Source organism: Lycorma delicatula, chromosome 9, assembly GCF_047948215.1.
Source record: "Lycorma delicatula isolate Av1 chromosome 9, ASM4794821v1, whole genome shotgun sequence".
Classification (NCBI taxonomy): domain Eukaryota; kingdom Metazoa; phylum Arthropoda; class Insecta; order Hemiptera; family Fulgoridae; genus Lycorma; species Lycorma delicatula.
Genome location: NC_134463.1, coordinates 81,158,836 through 81,182,371, shown reverse-complemented (window position 1 = coordinate 81,182,371; position 23,536 = coordinate 81,158,836). Strand labels below are relative to the sequence as shown.

Below are 23,536 nucleotides of genomic sequence, written 5' to 3'. Positions count from 1 at the left end.
AATATTACACGGGTCATATTGATCCGAACAGTATGTTAAGACAGAAATTGCGAACAGAACAGCAGGGTTAAAAGGTTTAATTTCAGGAAACTTAAATTACAAAATTAAAATGTATTACATTTTTTACAAATTACCACTTCTACCGGCGCCAATAAACTTCCGTATTTAAGATCTGTCTTCCGATACAATTACGAGTTAGCAGCGATAAGAAATAAAGATAGCCAATTCATAAATAAACAATAAAGTATTATTTGTTTTATATATATATATACACACACACACACACACACACACACACACACACACACACACACACACGAGGGATATCTCAAAAGTAAAGACCGCTGGGAAATTTCTCTCTTTAAGATTGGCGAGCCTGTATCGTTCATGGCTTCGCTAGTAATGTAAGTTGTCGCGTTGTGGTATATTTCATTATTTGGAAGTCGAGAGTTACAGCGTTTAAGTCCTATTAAAGGCACTTACTTTTATACGGCTTTGAACACTAGATCGTGGATACCGGTTTTCTTTGGTGGTTGGGTTTCAATTAATCATACATCTCAGGAATGGTCGAACTGAGATTGTACAAGACAACACTCATTCATATCATGCTAATTCATCCTTTGAAGGAATACCTGAACGGTAATTCCCGGAGGCTAAACTGGAAAATAAAGAATAAAAAAGTATATTTCATTACGTGTGAGTTATTACGTTATAAAATGAATAGAAAAGTCGTTGTTACCGCCGACTGTGAAATACGTGGAGTCATACATTTCTTAAACCAACAAACCGTTAAGCCGGCTGAAATTCATAGCCAGTTGGTTGCTGTGTACGGTGATAATGTAATGAATGAAAAATACGTTCGAAAATGGTGTGAAAGGTTTATAAATAACAGAATTAATGTGCACGATGAACAACGTTTGGGAAGGCCCTCGATAATCACCGAGGACTTTTTGAAACTCGTCGATGATGAAATCAGAAAAGATCGTCGCTCAACGATTTCCTACCTGGCCCTTCTTTTTCCTGATGTTTGAAGAGCTTTTATCGCATTATTCATGACCAAATAGGCTTCAGAAAGGTTGTGCATGTCGGGTGCCGTACGTCTTAACGGAACGTCCCAAAAAGATCCGAATGGGATCTGCTTTGGAATTTTTGATGCGCTACACAGAAAAAGGTGATGAGTTCCTTAATTTAATTTTTACCGGCGATGAAACACGGATTTCGTTTTACATGCCGGAGAGAAAACGGCAGTCAAATGAATGACGTCATCCTTAATCACCAACCAGACCGACAAAGATCAAACCACAGTCATTTGGACGCAAACTGATCGCAGTCTTTTGGGATCGATTTGGCGTACTGATGATTGATTTCACGCCATGTAGAACGACTATAAATGCAGAAGCCTAGTGCAAAACTCTACGTTAGTTACGGCGCGCCATTCCAAATCGGCGACGTGGGCGGCTGACCGACGGCGTCGTCCTGCTGGACGACAATGCACGTTCACATGTTGCGGGTCCGACACCTGATTTACTGAAAAATTTGGATGGGAAATTTACTATCATCCACCATGTAGCTCCTTCTGATTACCATTTATTTGGGAAATTGAAAGTATTCTTGAGTTTTAAACAATTCGCGGTTAACGATGAACATAAAAATGCTGTTAATCAGTGGCTAAATGGACTGGCCGCCAAAGAATACGACGAGGGTAATTAGAGCTGGTGTATCCCTATGGTAAATTTCTTAATTCATGTGGCAATTATATAGACAAGTAGTATAAGGTATGTATATAGTTTAAGAGAAATAAAAAATATTTATAAAGTTTTCAGAATAAATATTTTTCAACGAAACGGTCTTTGCTTTAAAGATAAACTGTCGAATATGTGTGTGTGTGTATATATATATATATATATATAAAAACATCTCAAGGACACACAGTCTACCGGCAACCGAGTAGAGCGTTTATATACAAGTATAGTAATACTGTTACGATTGATGTATATAATAATAGAGTTATGATTACGAATGAAGTTGAATTTCATTAATTTATAATGCAAGCGCATTTATTCCTGTTCAATAACGTATTTTCATTTTTAAGACTAGTCTAAGCCACCGGGTTGGTCTAGTGGTGAACGCGTCTTCCCAAATCAGCTGATTTGGAAGTCCAGAGTTCCAGCGTTCAAGTCCTAGTAAGGCCAGTTATTTTTACACGGATTTGAATACTAGGGCGTGGATACCGGTGTTCTTTGGTGGTTGGGTTTCAATTAACCACACATCTCATCTCAGGTATGGTCGAACTGAGAATGTACAAGACTACACTTCATTCACACTCATACATATTCATCCTCTGAAGTATTATCTAAACGGTAGTTACCGGAGGCTAAACAGGAAAAAGAAAGAAGACTAGTCTACCCTTAACATCATTACGAGAATGAATGCTTGTTTATATCGTTGGGCATTCATTTTAGCATATTTTTATTATAGATTGTGTTAGCTTGAAGATTATCTTTCTTTCACGTTGATAGTAATTCGATTATTGTTAAAATTTTTTTATTTTATTTATAGTACCACGTAGCTTAAATTTTATCTATACTATTATATAAAGAGGAAGAAAGTTTTTGTTTGTTCAGGATATACAAAAAAATACTCCATCAATCGCTACCAAATTTTTATCCATGTTTTTTGGCATCATTGAGAAGGTTTTTAAATATATCTCATCTCGAAAAAATATACATATAGATTATGTAGTAGTGGATATTTTTCGGTTGAAGCACAAATTTTAACGAATGGTGAGCTGTGATTCTCTTATCATTGTGTAAAGTGGGTTTGAACTGAGTGATTAGAATCAGTCGAATGAATAATATTAGAAAAATAATAGAATTAAATTTACGTTAAACAAAATAATAAATTTCTGTTTAACAACAATGAGCTTCCCATGGGGACTGCGTGTGAGGCTAGGAGAGGTGAGGTATGCGAGCACCTCGTGCGAGGCTAGACCAATCATCTCCATCAACTGGTAACAAACGGGGTGCCCCTGGAGCGCTGTTTTGGTAGGTGCAAAAGGGTGCTCTTATAATGTTTCGGCAAATAATCATCCGATTTTCAAAATTCAAAGGGGGTATTTGTTAGTAGGTTGAAGGTCAACTTTTGCATGCATCAGGTACACTATGGATCTAACAGTTCACGGTTAGTCGGAAATTTATACTGTTATATAAAGTTTTTCGTTTGTTATTGCATCACGCGAGAACCAACCGACCGATTACTTTTACATTTGCAGGATATATTCATGATATCCCAGGGAAGGTTTTAAGTCATCGACTGAGTCCCTAGTCCCTTGAAGATTAAGATATTAAAAATATTCATTGTTTTTTCGCCCCCAAGGAGGGTGACGTTGTGAATTAAGATATTTATTAACGAAAAAATAGATTAATCCTTATATATTATATTTCTGCCACCACGGCAAAGAAATAAGTCATCAATTTTTCGTCGTTAAAGGTGCTTTTACTTAAATTAACATAGTTAATTTAAGTTCCTGGGTTCCCAGGAACTTAAAGTTCCTTAGTTTAAGGTCCCGGGTTTGAATTCCGGTCAAGCATGGCATTTTCACACACACTACAAATCATTCATCTCATCCTCTGAAGCAATATCTAACAGTGATCCCAAAGGTTAAGCAAAAAAAAATAAAAAAATTTACTACTGACTACCCATCGGGTTACTGTAGTGATGAACGTGTCTTCGCAAATCAGCTGATTTCGAAGTCGAGAGTTCCAACGTTCAAATCCTAGTAAAGGCAGTTACTTTTATAACGATTTCAATAGTAGACAATGGATACCTGTGTTTTTTGGTGGTTGGGTTTCAATTAACCACACATCTCAGAAATGGTCGACCTGAGACTGTACCAGACTACACTTCACTTACACTCATACATATCATCCTCTAAAGTAATACCTGACGGTGATTCCCGGAGGCTAAACAGGAAAAAAGTAGTAATTACTTCTAATTATCCTGTCTTTTGTAATTTAGTTTCTTTTTCAGGTTTCTTCAAAGCCTGAATACTATAATTATTTATTAGTATTATTCTCACAACCGTTAGAATAACGTACAGTGCGGAGGTCCAGGGGATGGAGCCCTCTGGGTAGATGAGAATGGCGACCGAAGCCAGCTCTCCGAATGTCTGGACGCCAGTCCCCCCTGGCAAATGGCGAGCCAAACGAGCTTTGTGGTCGTGGGGGTAGGCCCCGTGGTGGCTCTGAGTTGGCTCCGGGATTTGCTTGGGCTGACGTGAGCCCCGAGGGTCCAGGATCTGGCTAGACGGGCTGACTAGTATATATATATATATATATATATCCGCTAGATGGGCGCGGATATGTTTCGTTACTCACGAAACAAACAAACAAATATACAAACAGACTTTCTTCATCACTGTCTCACTCTTTCTCTCTCTCTCTCTCTCTATATATATATATATATATATATATATATATATATATATACTAGCAGACTCGGCAATGCTTCGCTATTGCTAGATTTGCTATATATATATATATATAGATTAAATTAACACAATTGAAAGTTTGATAAAACATTCAAAAAATTAACAGTACGAACTTCACAAAATTTAACCGTCACTTTATCCCTTTTTCACTTTTCCATTTCTCTTTTCCCCTTTTACCTTATTCTATATTTCCCTTTTCCGCTATTTCCTTCTTTCCAGATTTACAGTTTCCTCTTTTCCCATGTCTCATTTTTCCCCTTTTCCAATATTCCATATTTCCCTTTTTTATATTTTTCCGTTTTTCCCCGCGCGTAAATCGGTCCAGTAGTATTTTAGTCTACAGAGGAGATATATATCAACTTTGCATTTTATATATATATATATATATATATATATATATATAGAGAGAGAGAGAGAGAGAGAGAGAGAGACAGAGAAGAAGAAAGTCTGTTTGTATATTTGTTTGTTTCGTGAATAACCGGCGCCGCTCTAGCGGGTATAGTTTTTGTAAAAACTTTTATTTTCATGTATCATATATATATATATTCTGAATATGATTCAAATCGGTCCATAAATAAAATTTTTCTAAGTATCTCAACCTCAGTGCCACCTAGCGACACTATTTTTCGCAAAAATATTCCTTTTCACGTAACTAATATATATTCTAAATACGAGCCAAATCGGAACATAAATAAAATTTTTCTAAATATCACGACCTCAGCGCCACCTAGCGGGTCCAACCTAATTCAGAAACCTTCTCTGGCATGCGTCCAACCATTCCCCAAAGTTTCATCGGTATCGGATGAACGGTTTAGGAAGACATAAGAGACATATAGACTGACATACATTCATTTTTATATATATAGATATATACATCGACACAATTTTTATTAAAAAAAAAAAAAAAGTTGTGTTTAATACAAAAAGATTTACTCTCGACTTTTTTTTAGAGTTAGCTTATTTTTTTTTTTGTTTACGTAATTGTTAACAGGAAATAATAAGTTAGAATCTATTTTACAAAAACTTATTGGTTAAATTTTTTTCAATCTGATTAAATTTTATATGAAAATTTAGCGTTTATTCACTTGCTTAGATTTTTACCAAATTAATAATAATAATATAAGGAAAATATTTGAAACTATAAAAATTTAAAACAACTTTAAAAAAAAATAATTTATAAAAAATTTGAAATTCTTATCCATGTTTTGTAAAAATATTCTGAACGGTTTAAATACTTCGGATGGATTTTAATTTTTAAAAAAAAGTAAAATTTAAAGCAACTTTAATAGAATAAAAATCTTTTAATTTTTAAATTCATCCACCTACATTTTTTTATTTTATATATATATATGTATATATATTAAACTATAAAATAACAATCTTATAAACTCAAGATATATTCGTATATAAGTTCAATCAATTTTAAGAAAATTATAGATTTCATTTTAGCAAAAATACTTTGGATGTATTTCAATTCCGCATTTGTGGAATTAATTAACGGTACGTCTACTGAATAAAATATGTTCAGACGTATCTGCACTTTTTTAATGTACCTAATGCAATGTACTTTTTGTCTCTTGAATAACTAATAATGTATTTCAGTTTTGGGTGCTTTCCAGCTGATCAATAACAATGATTTTAATCTACGATTACCTAGAGAACTTATTTTGTATTACCCTCGGTAAGGAATGAATGTAACAAAACGAAATTAATTTTTTAAAAAATGAAAAAAATAATTTATTATTGTTTATTTATAGATGTATATATTAATAGAAATCAAAGAAGGGAGACGGTATTAATTAAAATTATAATTCTTTTTTTTCGTGGAAAAGAATCTAATCAAACAATTCTAGCTCAAAAACGGAATTTTTAAAGATATTTCATTAAGTATTTAATGAAATAATTAATTTCTTTACCCTGTGTCCACACATAGAAATAGCTTTAATATTTATGGAGAAAATAAGTAATTAGACTTCTGTAGAAGAGTGAAAGCGTTTTTATTTTTTAACAAATATACTACTGGTTCAAATCTTCAAATATCAGAATTGATATTTTCTATTCGTTCTTTATTCCATATTCATTCAAAAGAATTTTAAGTTTATGTATGTAGTTAATTATTTAATTACAGAAAACCTTCCCTGTGTTTTAACTTAGACAATATGTGAATAATTTCGATACGTAGGTGCTTACACGCCAAATGGAATTTTATTTTTATTATAGTTAAAAAATTAAATAAACTGACAAATTTTTATCAATTCAGATAAATTTACAAATAATTTGTATTTTTTAATCTTTAAAAACTATTACTGCTCATTGTTACCTGCTGCAGAAATTCTTACTATAAAACTTTTATGTTAAAATAACCATTACTAAGATGCGGTGAAATTATATTTTAAAATAAAACGACGGCAAAGCGTTGCGTAACTTTTTCCACTTTGCTCTTTACAGATTTTTATTTAAATTACGCTACAGAGTTTTTAAATATTAATAATTTAATTATGCAGATTTAGACTACAAGTGCAAATTAGATGAAAATGATCAGTAAAAAGAAATTTGGTCCGATTTGACCCCCTTGATTAAAATACATTTGTTTATCGTAAAAGGAATTAATTGACATAAAATTCCAGCAAAACTTTGGTCATCCCTTGCCGTAAGGGTTGGTCATATCAAAAATTGTTTCAGAAAAAGATTTTAGGTAATGTATAGTGATCTATAGTCACTTTAAACCGATTCGATACTGTGCCTATTAAGGGAAGTATGATTTTTTTTGTCTTTGAAACACAATTTTTTCCACCCCCTGGGCCAATGGTCGGTGATATCTTACATACGTTTTAGGCCCTTAACCAAAAAATAGTAGGAACTTTAAAAAAATTCGATATTTTACTTAATAAGAAAGATATAGCAACTTATGTTTTTTTTTTTCGAAAAAGCCCTCCATCTTCACCCCTATGGTCCGATTTTGCCCATTTACAAAGTCGACCAAGATTTTGGGTCGTTATATTTTATTTATTAATTAGAAAGTGATTGGCGCAAAATTACGGCAGTTATCGAGTCCTCAAGAAAGTGAAATATATATATAAACTTTTGAACTGACGGTGGTTTTGGGGTCTGGGGGATGTGAAACGCAAAGATATGTCGAAATTTTCCGGAAGTCGAATCATGGTACCCATTGCAATAAAAATTTACCTGAAAGATAAATAATTAGGTAGTTAAAGTTTTTTTTTTTCTTTTGCATACTTTATACGAATACGATAAAAACAATAATCAAACAAAAATAGATACTTTTCTTTAGTTTTTTTGAAGACAAGTATTAATTTTGAAATTTAATTATATTACAGAAAAGTCAATTAGAAATAAAATATTATCGTTCTCGATTTTTAAACTTAGCACGTAACTCATCGGTAAAGATTTAACGCGAATTATACAAATCTTACGTTTACATTTCCGCTATTTGTCCATATAATTCTAATACTGTTGATTTTATTGTTCTAGGTAGGTTATGTATAAACAGTTGTACAAATAATGTACTATTAATATGTTTTGACGTAACTGAAAGATAATTGCATTTAATTCAAACAACTAAAATGTAACATCTAACTTCTAATTATTTAAAATTATTAAAACTATTTAGGATTTATTTATTTTATTATTTTTTTTTACAAGCAAACTTTATGCTAGACACTATTTTTTTCTTTATTTATTAAGAACTAGGAAATTAAAAAAATATATGTATTACGTAGCGGAATAATTGCTTTAATACGGATTTGATACTAGACCATGGATACCGGTGAACGTTGGTGGTTGGGGTTCAATTAATAACGCTTCTCAGGAAAAATCGGCCTGAGTCTGTACAAGACCTCATTTACATATCATCCGTTATCATCCTCATCTCATTGGGCCATGGGGGGGATTGCTTTATGTTCATTAGTTGAACAGATTGTAACGTACACATTAAGAAAATCAAATCAAAATTAGCGTATAATATATATGCATTTGAAATAAGTTTTATATATTCATCCGTTAATAGTAAAAAACTGTAAAATTTTCGAATAATTAAAATACATAAAGGGTAAAGGATACATAAAATAATCCTGATAGATTGGTTGGAATTTTCTATTCCGTACACTTTGTTTTTTGATCTGAGGGAATGAGATCACCACTTAATATTTTAACGGTAGATTTCCCTCGACACAAAATATGTAAAGCTAAAAACGGCTTTGAGATTTCCTATTACAGGAAAGGGTATAATTATTAAAAAGTTAAAAGTATGATTTCAAGTATATTTTCAATTTTCAAAAGAAGAAAAATTTATGTAAAAAAAAAACTGGGTGATTTAAATTAATAATTTAATTTAGTAATTACTTTCGATTACTTGGAAATTAAATAAATATATATTATTCACAGTATTAAAATATTACACTTTTCTTTTTTAAAAATATATTATATTAATGAAAAATTTAATTAATTTCAACATCCATTAGGATTCTTTTTTAAATTTTATTCGGTCTTTTCATTTGTGTTAAAAATTTAGTTTCTTTTTCATTTATAAAAAAAAGACGTAAAGCTGTTAAAGAAATTAATTTTTTTATTAAGATTTTAATAAATGTGACTATTAAAGTAAATTTTTACGAATTTTTTTTATATACAACCATTATAAATAAGTAAGAGGAGTGTTTCTTATAATCTAGGAACATTAAAAATATAACTTTCTTGAATAATATCAAATAATAAAAAAAAGGTGAAATACTTGATGACTGAAGAACAACCTCCTTTTGATATTTCACGAAGAAACCTTACGTTTGTGAGTGTGCGTGTATGTGTATAGCTTGGTGAGAAAAACTCATTATTAAAGTTCCGCCTCGCTACTTAAAATAATGAATTTATATGTAATTTTTTCTTTTAATTTTTTTACATCCATTAAAGAAATATTTTTAATTAAATTTGATGTTGTTGGACCCTCTCAGAATTTGCATGCAGCTATAGAATTCGTACCCCTACTCCTTATGTTAAAGTTTGGAAATTATTTTAATTTATATTTCATTGTATTTAAAACAATAAAATATTTTTAAATGTATTGCTGAATCAGAAAAAAATGAAAAACTTATTAATTTAATTTTTGTATATTGCATCTCGCGTTCTGATCTATGTATCGCATAATAAAATTGATATATATATATTTAAATTTAATGTATATTTATATTTTAATGTACGAATATACAGATGAAGATGTATTTATTATTTATTTTTATTTTTTATTTTTTGTAATATTTTCATTTTTACAATATATACCTACTGACTCGAATTCCATTTTTTTATTTAAAAAAATTAATAAATAATAAATGCTTGGAGTAGGTTTACGGTATTAATTTCTTGAACTTTAGTCAAATCATTCTTGAGATATGAAACATTGTATGATATCAGCGCATATAAAAAAGTCGTATAATCTGGTATTTTTAATTTTGTAAAACTTCAATACCTTAAGAGATACAAAAGTAAAAGTGAGAAACTAATTTTTTTAAAGATAAAAAACTTCCTAATATGTTGGTTGTCGTAAGCTATTGGTTCTTAAGTGGCATAATTTTATAGACAAACTAAAATGGCAGAATTATTCATCATGAATAATATTATTCATAATAATGAATATAACAAATTCTTTGCCAGGTTAACCAAAAAAAATGAGGAGTGAAGTTTTTTCCCGTTCTATCTTTATTCGATTGATCAAACATCATTACTTTGAGGGAAAACACTTATATCTTAAAAGGTTTAGATATATAACAGCCATAAAAAAATTTGGGATAAGTAGTACGAAACAAGAAATTAATATTACACCTACTACATAAAAGTTGTTTTATTTTCCCATGTAGATAGCGCTATAGTAAATTATAGCTCTAGAAGGTAAAGTATTGTAATCGGTCCAATTTGGGAAAATGCGGTTTTCACTTGATCTTCACGTTTTGACACCTAAGGAACCCAAAAACCTGGATGGATATTTTCCGGATGTTAATTTTCATACGTACGTGTGTTCGATGTTGACCTTTAAATCGCCTTTTATCTCCAGAACTACTGGACCAATTTTGATCAGGATTTGAGATTTTATCTAATTAAGGTCATATTTTTCTTAGGCACATTTGTTAACAATTTTTTTTTCCGTTGGGCGAGAAAAAAGCCTGTCAGCCGCCGTCAGGCCCGCTGTGACGGCAAGTGCAGAACTCTCACCCGCAAAAAAAAACTCTCCCTTTAGTCACGCAGGCGCCAGACCTAATCTATATGGTATGTACATAGACCCTGCCCGGGGCGCTCTTGTTACCGAATTAGAATAGCCAGAGCGACATCCCCAGGGGATCATCGGCGAACAACGACTCCGAGGAGCCCCCGCCGCCCACCTCCCTAAGGCTGGCCGCTCACAGTCATCCAGCATCGGTCGCTCCGCCACAGGTTAACAGTTTGTTAACAATTAAAAAATAACAATATTTGCAATATTGGACCCCCACCACAAAAAATTATCTAAACTACAGACGTCAGAGGTTAGCGGTAGAATTAAATCAATAATATTTAAAGTGTAAAAAATTAACTCGGTCTGACTGGTCTCAAACACGATCGCCCAGTGCGTTAAGCCTCGCGGCTACATCAGTCTTCCGACCGTATAAGCGAAATTTGTTTAATGTAAGTTGTGAAATTACATTAGTTTAGTTAGCATCGACCGTCGCCGCTCGTACCGCCACACCTGAGCGAATTAAATATGGTATGCGTGCGCGATTTAGTTTTTTTTTTGTCTTCAGTCATTTGACTGGTTTGATGCAGCTCTCCAAGATTCCCTATCTAGTGCTAGTCGTTTCATTTCAGTATACCCTCTACATCCTACATCCCTAACAATTTGTTTTACATATTCCAAACGTGGCCTGCCTACACAACTAAAGATGGACGAAGCAGGAGCGATATAAAATTCCGAATAGCACAAGCTAAACGAGCCTTCAGTAAGAAATATAATTTGTTTACATCAAAAATTAATTTAAATGTCAGGAAAAGAATTTTGAAAGTGTATGTTTGGAGTGTCGCTTTATATGGAAGTGAAACTTGGACAATCGGAGTATCTGAGAAGAAAAGATTAGAAGCTTTTGAAATGTGGTGCTATAGGAGAATGTTAAAAATCAGATGGGTGGATAAAGTGACAAATGAAGAGGTATTGCGGCAAATAGATGAAGAAAGAAGCGTTTGGAAAAATATAGTTAAAAGAAGAGACAGACTTATAGGCCACATACTAAGGCATCCTGGAATAGTCGCTTTAATATTGGAAGGACAGGTAGAAGGAAAAAATTGTGTAGGCAAGCCACGTTTGGAATATGTAAAACAAATTGTTAGGGATGTTAGATTTAGAGGGTATACTGAAATGAAACGACTAGCACTCGATAGGGAATCTTGGAGAGCTGCATCAAACCAGTCAAATGACTGAAGACAAAACAAAAAAAAAATGTTCTGCTTACAAGAAAATTAAATTTAACCGCGTAATTTGATGAAATAATTAAAAATAACGAGTACAACTTAAAGACATCGAGTTTAAATTCATTATCATTGCGACTCACTGCGTAAACGCGTAAGAAAAATACATCATGAGGTTATGTTTGTTGTCGATCTTAAACTGAGCGAAACTAAAGAATGACTCGATCAATCTTCGTCAAATTTTAATATGAATAACTTTAAATATACTACTTCAGCATATCTGAATTTCAGTGAAATTGATTTGGTAATTTTGAAGATTTTGGAGCCATAAAATTTTATACATTGGTCTGAAATAAATATATAATGAAACCTCAGTTTAAGTGAATGATGTTTTCGTACTCCTCATACATCAAACCGTAAAGAAAAATCAAAAGTAATACCGTACTTTTCTTTTAAATGGCAGTAAAAACAGGAAACCTAAAAATGTTTTTTTTTTTTTGTTTTTTTTTTTTTAAATAAATGTAATTTCAAGAAACGATAGGGAAAAGTAAAGAACAATATTTTTTTTTTAAATTAATATTTAAATACTGAATTTTGACGTTTTTACCAAACTGTCGTTTAGTAAGTGACAATTTTTTTTTTGCCTTATCTCAGCAATTTTGGTAATTTAAATAAAAATTTAACGAAATTTGTACTTTTTTACTTTTTTCTACCTTTTTTATGCTTTTTTTTATTATTAGTCTATTATGTTTAAGCATATTAATAATAACCAAATACCTACGAAAATAAATAAAATTTAAAAAAATCTAAAACCACAAAAAAGGCATCCTGACTCCGAAAAGAGACACCCAACATGTGACCATTTCCGGTTGCCACGCCATCCTCTTCGTACCTAGGCCTGATGGGCTTTACCAGAGGTCATCTTCAAGAACCTCGGCAGTAGACATATTGCAGTCTCGCCTCGACCAGGATGCCACCGACTCGAATACCGCAAGCGATATTCCCATCGGTGTACTTCTAATAAAGGTGGACACGTAGAAACAAAACACATCTCAGTCTTAGAGTTAATCTTAAAGATGACTGAATCCGCAATCGTTGATTGAAGGAACTGAAATCACCTACACCTACCCGGGGACGTAAAAGTGAGTCCGACACATAACTTTAACTGCAACTAAAACGTAAACCACAACATGACTATTAAAGATTTAACAAAAACAAAGAAACAAGAACAATAAAAATAAAGGAAACAAAGGAAGCCCAGCCGGGACTAAACCCTCTCCGCTATCCTTTCTTTTGTTTGATAAACCATGAATTCCTCTACTATAGACCATTGGGCTTGGATTTTTTTTGTTTTAGCTTGTTTTCCTACCCGCCTGGACTGGATTCACCGTGAAGTATAGCACAGTCCAGGCGATTGTCCACTATAACGGATCGTTTCAGTACCTGCCTCTAACCCCTAGGGCAAGTTGTCCAGGCCCAACTATGTCGTTCCTGAACCCCACCCTACGGGTTAGGACTCGGTCTTGATGCCTTGCCTCCAAGGTGAGTGTCCCACAAAGGGAGCCCACTCGGACATTTTTCCGCTGCCTGGCTCTAACCGGGTCCCTCGAGGTGGCCCCAGCCGGGTCTCGGTCTTAACAGCTCGAGGGCGACGGAATTGTCGTGCCTGATTGTCACCGCCCATACCGGCAAGCCCGGACGAACGACGACTCCACAGGAGGCTGTCTTTTGGTCCTGGTTATCCCGGTTCTGATGCACTGACCCAAGAATATACAGTCGACAAATGATCTCGTTACGCTTCTCGTCATATTTCATGCACTCATATAGCACATGAAAAGCGTCATCTAACACCTCCGCACTACGGGTATAAACCCGTATCAACCAGGCCGAATATTGCCAGTTTGCCCCGAAAAGTACCGTGTCCCGAAAGAAACTGTGTAACAAACTTGTTTGGGGAAATCCAGGAGGTGCGCCGCAAGCACCTAATATTTGGGAAAACATCGTGCGTATTCCGCCCGTTTTCTGACTCATCCCATCTGGTTTGCCATAAATCAAATCCATGATGCTCGATTTCCCGGTTGTTTTCGGAAGTCAACTCATCCAATTTCCTAGCAGCATAAGGTTCCTGTCTCTCTAACGCAAGAATGTCAATTGGTTCACAAAAAAAAAAAACTTTCTAAAAGTATTCATATATAGGTTAAGTTTAACAAATTTGTTTAAGTAAAGTTTTCTCTAAATCTAACATCCCTCCCTTGAATAAAGGCTAAAAATAAGAAAAATTAAATTAAAAAAAAGAAGATTTTCTTAATTTTAGGTCCGGGGTCTGTAATTTTTTAAAAATTGTGCACATTTTTCGATAGCTCTGTATATGAATTTAAAAGTTCCAAAATATTTTTTCAAAATATTTTAACCGAAGTGAGGTGTGCGAAAGAACAAAAAACATTTATTTTTATTTTAACAATTAGTAATTGATTTTATGAAAAATAAAAATTGGATTATTTACATATGCGTTATAGGTAACAAATTTGCTTTAATAAAGTTTTCTCTAAAATACCTCTGAAGGTCTAAGATCAAAAGCAGTGCAACACACACACGTGCATACTTACCGACGTATATATCGCACATATGTGTTTTTTTTCTTTTTCTGTTCAGCCACCGGAACCATCGTAAGGTATTACTTCAGAGGATGATATGTATGAATGTAAATGAAGTGTAGTTTTGTACAGTTTCAGGTCGACCATTCCTGAGATGTGAGGTTAATTTAAACCCAACCACCAAAGGACACCGGTATCCACAATCTAGTATTCAAACCTTTTCTAGGATTTAAACCTTAGAACTCTCGACTTCGAAATCAGCTGATTTACGATAACGAGTTCACCACTAGACTAACCGGTGGATTATATACATATATGTCTAGATCTATATGAACTAGTTGGACCTAAAACATAAAAATTTCAAAAAAAAATTCGATTACCCATTTTTTACGTGATCACCATATTTCCCCTTTAATATATTCGCTATTCAGGCTATATTTGCCGGGAAATTGGCTAAAGTTTATATCAGCTGCATTCCATTGAAAGTTAAAACTGTGTATCCGTAGTTGAAGGTCGTCAAAAGTTGAAAATAAATCATAATTTTGGAATCTGGGGCAATATGTTATGCAATAAAATATTTTTGTACTAGTTTATATTTTATTTTTAATATTATATATATATGTTTTAATACTATAAATTTAAATAGATCTGTTCATTAAGTATTTATAGAATTTAAATATTTTAAAAACAGATTATCGTTTTGTGATGCGTATCAAATAACTTATAAGATTATTATAATTTAAAATTACGAAATAATTCGATTTTAATTTTAAATTATACTTTTAATACTGACAGACAATACCATCATTTGAAAAGTATTAATAAAGATGATAATAAATATAACAAGAGTAAATAAAAAACGATCGAAATGAATCTGTCTGTCTGTATAAAAGATTATACTGCATGAGACGAGGTCTGAAGACCTGACTGCTAAAGAAAAGGACTTTAACTTTCATCCAACAACACAAAAATATCGACGATACTTATGCTAATATTCCAATTGTTTTTTAAACATGAATCCGTTTACTGAATAGCTTCTGGCCACCACACCGTTATGTATATTTGTAAAATAAAATTAAAAAATAAAAATTATAATTTTATTTCTATAAGTTCTACTATGATTTAATATTTTTTTCATCATATATATATGTATGAGTCTTTGTGAAAAAAATTTCTTTGTTACGCAATACAAGTGTTTTATCATTCGTACAGAACGCATAACCACGTTTCATTCAAGGAGTAGGAGCTTGCTCTCGAGTTATAATGCGTAAGCGATTTCTTGTAAATTTTGTTGGCTCTGATAAATTTAGAAAACTTTTCTAGCGGACTTCAACTAATTTTATGAATCAGAAACTCTTAATCCAGTCATGAAAGAACACACTCCTTTTTCATCTACAAAGATGTTTTTTTTTTACCAGGGAGATATATTTTCATTTAGTGACCATTACGATATAAAAGAAACGTCATCAAGAACCTTCAGAACTGTAGGAATGTAACGAATTTATGTTGAAATGAAGATTAATATATTATATATATACACACACACGCGTTTATATTTATGTACACGCATATTTTAAGTGCTATAATATAAGGATTATATGAAATTTGATTTTATGTTAAAAATTTACGTTCATTCTAATATTATAAAATATCATTACTCTAAAATAACAAAATGCTGACAAGTCATTCCATAATGAATTTTTACCCAAATAAAAAAAGGGCTGGGAATAGCTAGACTAAAGAAAGAAATTAATATACCTGTTTCTTTAGAAAAAAAATCAATTTTTATCTAAATATACTAGCTGCAGAGCTGCAGAACGCCTCCGCAGCTAGGCCCTCCGGGCGGGTTGCCCTGGCGGACAGCGTTTTAGAATGCTATTATTATGTGTTCAAAATTGATTACCTCTTGTGTAAAAATGTTTTTTTTTTTTTTAAATGATAAAAATTGATCAGGAAAAGCGATAAAATATCAGCAAATCTTCCCAATTAAATTTGGTTTAGATCGGTTTAGGCGTCTTTTAAAGATTGCACACTCTCAATGTTTTCATCAAGATTCATAATATCCATATGCAAATTCACTCACTACGAGAGCTGGAAGCTTTAATATAAATTTAATTAATTAATTTATTATTTATATATTATTACATTCAATTTACAAAAAAAATTATCGTAATATGAAACTAACCTTCCTTGACACAATAACAAAAGAGAAGTTGGCTTCAAAATCAATAAATCGTGAAGGAGAATATATAGGATTCAGAATTCTTCTAATTTTGAATCCTGTCAGAATAAAGTGGAGTATAGAGGAGTTAATTGTAATTAGATTTTTTCTCCTTCAATTCAGTTATAGGCATTCGACACAATTATTCCGAGGAAACAAATTGTAAATGCATAATTGTGTTAAAAATAAATAAATACAATTATGTAATAATCATGCTTGTTAACTAATTAACAAAAAGGATTTTTATAGATTTCATTGTCTATATTTCAAATCAGTTTCTAATTTCTTTAAACTAATAATTGTACTAAGACATATATCTGAAGAAGGTGTAATAAATTGCGAGAAAACGTTCGTATTTCTTCGCATTGATTTTTGTAATACAATGCATTATATACGTTCGATTAACGAGTAGACCCTTCAAACAAGCATCTAGTTTGAACTTGCTCATCGCTACGACTCACTACGTAAGTGCGTATGAAAAATCCACCATTACACAGTCAACATAACTTCAAATTGAGATTATGTCTTGTATTGTCGACCTTAAATTAGCGTTACTTAAGAACGATTGAATTACTTAATTACTTAACAACTACTCAAAATCAATTAATCTTTATCGGTAGCGATGAGGCACGGGGACTCTCGCACCCCTGAGCGAAAAAGACCGAGCCCCATTCGGTGTGTCTCCGTTAGAGGAATTGGCATAAAGACGGAGTTCCGGTTCTCAGTGAGAGGACCCAGGGACGGCATAGCCGGGCCTGGTGGATCCTACTCTGGGGGTTTGAGGCGGGCGCAAAGTAAGATCCGACCGGCGGGCCGAGACGTGTAGGCCCGCCGGTCGGATCTTACTGAAGTAAAGGACACTCCCCTGGGCTGTGTAATACTTAAATGAAGAAAAAATGGAGAAGAAGAAGAAGGAAAAGTTAAAAAAAATCAATCTTCAAAACATTTTCATTTGCACAACTTCAGATACCCTATTACAGCATATCTAAATTTCAGTGAGTTGATCAAGTACTTTTGAAGATTATCGAGCCACAAAATTTTATATATTGATATTGGCCTATAAATATATATATAAGAAAACGTCAATTTAAGAGAACTGTATTTTCGTACTTCTTATACCTCAAAATGTAAAGATTCATTTCCCCTCATAACCACCGTTCGACCGAAAGTTGTACCATACTTTCTTCGAAAAGTCTGTAAAAAAGAGATAATTAACCTGATACCCGGAATTACGTCGATTCATTTAATTAAAATTAATGAAAACGTAGACTTTCATGAATATGAGTAATGTTACAGTTCTTCCCAAATCAGCTGATTTGGAAGTCGAGAGTTACAGCGTTCAAGTCCTAGTAAAGCCAGTTATTTTTACACGGATTTGAATACTAGATCGTGGATACCGGTGTTCTTTGGTGGTTGGGTTTTCAATTAACCACACATCTCAGGATTGGTCGAACTGAGAATGTACAAGACTACACTTCATTTACACTCATACATATCCTCATTCATCCTCTGAAGAATTATCTAAACGGTAGTTACCGGAGGCTAAACAGGAAAAAGAAAGTCATGAAAGAGTAATGTTACAGTGAATTAAACAGATCTGAAGATCAAAAAAATATTACAATGAAATAAACTTATAAAGAAATTTAATTTATTTGATTTAATTAATGATAAAAATATATTCAAACTAAAGTAATTCGCTACGTAAGACCGTTTAATTTTAGGATATGGCTATTGAAAGGACTATTTTTATTTTTTTATGATTTAACTCATAATCTTTTAACGGAAATTCATAGGGCATTTACTTTTTATTACTTACATTAGATTTAATTTATAATACAGTATTCCTTTACTATTCGTTGGTTCGGTAGTCACGGTAGCAAGAATTCTAAAAAACGTTCTTGAGAAAATACGGTTTCTCATAATAGATTTTTTTTTTAAACTATGTCTAGTACATGTAGAACAGTATTTGAATTTTATCGATGCTTGTTTAGAATTCTTTAAATCCAAGAGCTTTGAAAGATGAGGACATAAATCATTAACAGTTTTATGGAAATCCAATCAAAAACTTTGGTCGCCCTTTTCATTGCGTGATTTCATTTATTATTATTATTTTTTTTTTTATAAATAAACTTTATTTGAAGTAAAACTCACTGTCTTTTAAAGTACTATTAATAATAGATAATTCTCCTGGTCATCAAAAACAGATAAAACTTTTTATATCCTAATGTAGAAGTGTTATTTCTGACGCCAAACATGACAGCCCTATTTACAGCCATCAGATGAAGAGATCATCGTTGTTTTCAAACTTATTAACTACGGCATACCTTCAAAAGACTTTTACGGACAATGGAAGACCATACGTTTTTATCACTCATTCAATTCTGGAAAAATTACGAAATCGCTAACAACATAAAAGAATCGATAGGTGAAATAAAATCGTCAACTATAAATGCTTACTGGCGGAAATTACGGACAGATTATTTTTAAGACATTACTCTTGGTTCTGATGACATAATGCTGAAAATTGTGTCACTAGAACGTGAATTTAGAAACAAAAGTTTCAACGAAATTTAGATATCAAATATTCAAAACTTTTACCAACTAAAAACGAAGAATTCGCAGAAAAATAACTAAAAGAGCTGATTGATAACGAATCCATTAACTAAACATACCGAACTGGATGATGATGAACGAAGTTTCAGTTACCTCTATTAACTTCAAATCGTTGAATAGAATTTTTAGTTTGGGTTAATTAGTTAACAGCTAATGTTTCTGAAATTGATTCTGTTTTAGAACGTTCTATGAATTTTAGATGTCAACTTGACACAGCATTGGCGCTGTACGGTAAAGAGTTTAAAGAATAAAAAAATAAATTAAAAACAAGACACATATACAAATAACGTATTTTTTATAGAAAAAACGAAACGGTTCTGTTTTGTTTTTAAAATAAGATTTTATTAAAGTTAGCGTTACTAAACAATACTTCAATGTTCACAATAAAATTGAATGCAACATTTACTGTAAGTAAAATATTTATTTAAACTACATGTATTTCTAGTAAACATTTATCACATATATGTAACAATCCAGATTGTTGTTTATTATTTAAGAATGTAACCCACTTTTTTCGTAAAGTTTACCTTTCCATATTCGCGGTTTCGACGTTCGCTGCAAGTTCGCGGAACGTTACTCTTGCGAATAACGAGGGATTACTTTATCTTACTTTTATACTTGTGTAGGTTTATAAATCTAAACTTTCCGTGCGTAAAAAAAAACGTAAAAAATATGGAAAGGCAAACTTTAGTATAGGAAGAAGTAAGCCATTAAATTTTAATTTTTAAAGTAATCTTTATCGTAAAGTATTAATTTTTATTAATTTACTATTTTTATTAGTATTAATTAGTATGCTATTTTTTAATTATTAGTTTACGGAAGAAGTAATAAAGGAACTAAAAGAAAATTATAAGAACCAAGTAACAGAAGGACAAAAATATATAAAAGTAGGACAAAAAATATATATACTTTATAATACGCTGATAGAAAGTCGTAATGACTTGCAGATTCATTGCTGGAGAAGAGATTAAAAGTAAACAAGAATAAAATTAAATTAAATGCAATGCAAAGAAAGACAATCAGGAATTGAAAAATTAAGAAACGAAAACGCAATATTAGAGACGTAACAGTTGTTATTTAGACAGTGAAATTACAAAGCATGATGAAAGGAAGTCTGCACAAACCAGAATAAACTTTATGCAAAGAATTAAGCAATGGATATTAAACACTGATTAGGGAATTTGAAAGAAAATCTAAAATTTATTTGCATGAACTGCGTCGCTTTACATTGTCAAAAAGACATTCATACGAATAAAGAATAGTTTATTTTTAGAAGAATATTGAAAATTATTTGATGGTATTGAAAATTATTTGATGGATTAATACAGTGAAAAATAAAGAAATTTTAAAAAGAATCGAAAAAAAAGAAAATTTTACCGTATAATTTTGTAAAAAAATATATATATATATATATATATATATATGAGAGGCATTGATTAAGAAGGTGGACTCTGCCCAATAGTTTTACTTTTTTACTCACCATTTGATAAAAAAATGTATAATTTTATTTATATTTATTTAGTCTCATTATTGAATATATTGTAGTTATCACGTTAATGTAAATCAAGTACAAATTTATTGAAAAATAAAAATGCGTATTTTTGATAAGATAAGAAAAATATTTACAAATTTTTATAAAGCTTAACCTTAAGAATATATAATGAAAACAGTTCATAAAAAAAAATTACAATTTTTAAACATTGTTGTAGATAACCGCCCCAAAATAGAACATAAAAAAAAATCCTTAGCCTAATTTTATTGTTATTAAGATAAAACATAGTTTTACTGAACACCTATAACTCATATCATCAAACTTCAACTTTTAAGGCACCCAAAGTTTTCTGTAAATTTGGTTCTAGAAGGTAAAAACAACAAACTAAAATTGAGAAAATAGAATGTAAAATATACTTTACGATTAATAAAGTGAAATAGATTAAAAAATTTGACGAACCATATGACTTCCTTGTACCTCAAATTACATATACACATTTTTTTCTGTACTTCATTTAAATTTATTTCATTTGAAAGTGAGATACGATCCTCCAATTCTTTAATAAAGAATTTTTTAAATTTTTTTGTTACTATTGAATAATTATTTATTGTACAATTGTTTTACAATTACAGGTTATTAATTATTAATAAATCAATATATTTAATTTAAAAAAAAGTAAATGAAGTCGGATTCGAACTGATGTGCCTTCCCGTTGTAAGATCCAAACATTTATTAAAATTTTATTTGGCTATAACTCTGGAACCAACGAAATAAGTACCACTTATGAAGTTTGTGTGTAAGATCATGGTTAATATATTTTAGCTTTTATAAATGCTTAGCATGATTGGGATTCGTACAACTTCAGACTTACAAATTTTTTATAAAATGTTATGTTATAAGTAATTATATAAATTTTTATGTGTGTGTGTCTGTTTTTGTTATGTGGTCTCATAACAATCATGACTGCAGGTAACCTCATATGAACAACTTATGATGTAACCATTTTAAAGAATAATTAGTAGTCTATACCAAGTTTACTAGAAGGTGAAATTAAAGGGTAAAATGATTTCCCGTTGCCTTCTTCACAGAACCTAAAAACACGGTTTAAATCAGTACGCCAACCTTATAAAATGCAAATAATTATCAGCCAAACAAGTGATATTTTCCTCTGATCTTCATAGAGGTCTGGCTATACAGTAAACATCATTACTCTCAAAGAAAGTTACTTTGAAAGGTACCTCTTGTATTTCAGGGATTGCGCCATAGCAATATTAGAAAGATTGGGACAAAAATGTGAAACAAAAACAAATTAATCTACTCTTTTCTGTTTTAAAACAGATATAAATAAATTATAAATTTAAAATAAATATAATTATAAGATATACACTGCTTCAACTTAATAAAGGAATATAATACACTCGTACGTATTGTTTTTAAAAGAAACAGATAAAATTATTCTAGAAAGATTAATTTATTATAGAATATTATTTGTATAGATGTGCATGATATTATAAAATTACTTACGTTGTACGGCAATATATGTTGAATATATTATTCTATGGAATTCTTTTTCTCTAAGAAAACTGTTCTTTATATTTTATATAAATTATAATACAGGCACTTTATTAATGAAAACAGCGTCGACAGGTTTGAATGTATACTATTGCTAATTTTGACCATTAAATATGCAGTATCTTATTTTCTTAACGATTGTCTTTAAAATATATACGCACAAAACATAATTTTTCATAATTAAACACTTTCTTCTATTTCTTTATTTATGTTTTTTTAATATTGTCTAACATACATTATTAACTTTATTTTATGTAAAAAAAAAAGTATCTTAATACATAAAAAATAAATTATAAATATATATTTTAAAAAAAATCAAAATAAATTATTTAAATTTATTTTTCTTTAAACAATTTTATTTCAATCAGTAAAGCAGATTAAAGTAATTTATTAATACGTTAGTTTAGTTAGTTAATAAAATGAAGTCTATTTTTAAATTTCGGTAACATTTTAACAACAAAAAAACGTCAAATTTAATTTCTTAAAATACTGTTTGTTTTTATTTAATTTTTTTATTTAACAGTAAAATTTATATTTCGAAATTATCATTTTTAATTTTTTTTTAAGCATACGTAATTTATTTAATTATGATAAACCGTTAGGTATATATTTCCACGTACATTATAATAATAACGACGTTATAAAAGAAAAACTAATGTCACGATACAACGATGAACACAACGCGTCTCTCACCACGTGATGAAATGCAAGCCGGAGATTTGGTTTCTGCTTTCTTCTGTAACAAAACTATACTAGCGCTGTCAGACGGATATTTTTTTAATTATCTGTAATATACGTATCCTCCACCCTTGTTTAACCTTAACAACCCTTAAAAAAAACTTTAATTATCGCGCGTTTATTTTACGATTATACTTTATCAAATCCACGTGATGTTGAAATAGATTTTTTTTTAAATTTTAATATTTTTTTGACGTGGATTTGAATAGACTGTTAGATTTAACAACACCGTTTATGGATAAAACGAAAGCAATTTGGAATAATGCTGTATCAGTTGTTTTAGCTAATAGGCAATAAAATCGCCGTTATCCTAGAAAAAAAATTTAATACATAAAAGTAATCATAAATAGAAATGAAAAATTATTTAGTAAAATATTATG

General features: G+C 31.1%; 1 protein-coding gene across 3 annotated transcripts in view; it reads right to left on the bottom strand.

Moving 5' to 3' along the window:
- The window catches only part of lovit (loss of visual transmission), a 127,335-nt gene extending 104,653 nt beyond the window's left edge, over window positions 1-22,682 (bottom strand). For 2 of the 3 annotated variants that reach the window (XM_075376048.1, XM_075376050.1), the window contains exon 1: window positions 22,371-22,682. The gene's annotated coding sequence lies outside the window, so the exon portion shown is untranslated. The remainder of the gene's footprint in view (window positions 1-22,370) is intronic. The other variant, XM_075376049.1, reaches the window with a different exon arrangement.
- Window positions 22,683-23,536: the final 854 nt, after the last annotated feature.